General features: G+C 42.9%; 1 non-coding gene across 1 annotated transcript; it reads right to left on the bottom strand.

The window, feature by feature from the left end:
- Positions 1-748: 748 nt before the first annotated feature.
- On the bottom strand, positions 749-867 carry LOC123178544 (5S ribosomal RNA). The gene has a single exon (XR_006489659.1). It is a non-coding gene; the product is annotated as a 5S ribosomal RNA (ribosomal RNA).
- Positions 868-1,189: the final 322 nt, after the last annotated feature.

Below are 1,189 nucleotides of genomic sequence, written 5' to 3'. Positions count from 1 at the left end.
GGTGAGTAATGTTCTTTTTTTTAATTTTTCTGTTCTGTTTCCCTTTTTATTTAATTCTTTTGCCACTGTTTTCAAATTTAAACAAATTCAAAACAGTGCCAAATATCCTCTGAATAATTTATGTTGCTAGATGGACTTTTCCAAAAAGCTCATAAAATATTTCAGGGGTATTTGAAATTATATTCTAATTATATGAATATAATTCAAATTCAAATAGCTAATGATTTAAATTCAAAGTCCCAAAAATAAATCCTTTTAAAATGTTCATTATTTTTGGTTTGGATCAAAACCCTTGCCAAAAATATTAAACATCTAAGAGGAGCATTTTGGAACAATGAATGAGATTTTAGGGGTTTTTGCCCCTCTTTTATTTAGGGTTTTGAGGCTTCCAATATTCCTCAATTCAATTTCATTTGAATTTAAACATGATGCTCACATGAGGCTAACCTAGAGCAATGCCTGAAGCTAGGGATGTGACATCCTTGCCCCTCCCAGCTCCACTACAAAGACGATTGCACATTGCTTTGGCCGCTCCCTCTCAACTACGGAGACGAGTTTAACGCGGTTTCCACCCCTCCCTCTCAACCGCACCAGTGCACGCTTGCCGCGCCACAACGCCGACGCTAGACCCGTGAATCGTGAGCACCCAGCTATGACTTACCGCACTCGTGCAAAATAATAAAACACGGTAAATATATTACTTACACGTGCGTTTTGTTTTGCAAGGGGCGCGAAAAAAATTAAAAAGGGAATGCAACACGAGGACTTCCCAGGAGGTCACCCATCCTAGTACTACTCTCGCCCAAGCACGCTTAACTTCGGAGTTCTGATGGGATCCGGAGCTTTAGTGCTGGTATGATCGCATCCGACATGTTACCCCGGTCTTCGTCCCTTATCCTTGCCCCTCCCAGCTCCACTACAAAGACGATTGCACATTGCTTTGACCGCTCCCTCTCAACTACGGAGACGAGTTTAACGCGGTTTCCACCCCTCCCTCTCAACCGCACCAGTGCACGCTTGCCGCGCCACAACGCCGACGCTGGACCCGTGAATCGTGAGCACCCAGCTATGACTTACCGCACTCGTGCAAAATAATAAAACACGGTAAATATATTACTTACACGTGCGTTTTGTTTTGCAAGCGGCGCGAAAAAAATTAAAAAGGGAATGCAACACGAGGACTTCCCAG

This window comes from Triticum aestivum, unplaced genomic scaffold (genome assembly GCF_018294505.1).
Source record: "Triticum aestivum cultivar Chinese Spring unplaced genomic scaffold, IWGSC CS RefSeq v2.1 scaffold39143, whole genome shotgun sequence".
Lineage (NCBI taxonomy): Eukaryota > Viridiplantae > Streptophyta > Magnoliopsida > Poales > Poaceae > Triticum > Triticum aestivum.
This window is presented reverse-complemented; position numbering and strand designations above follow the sequence as displayed.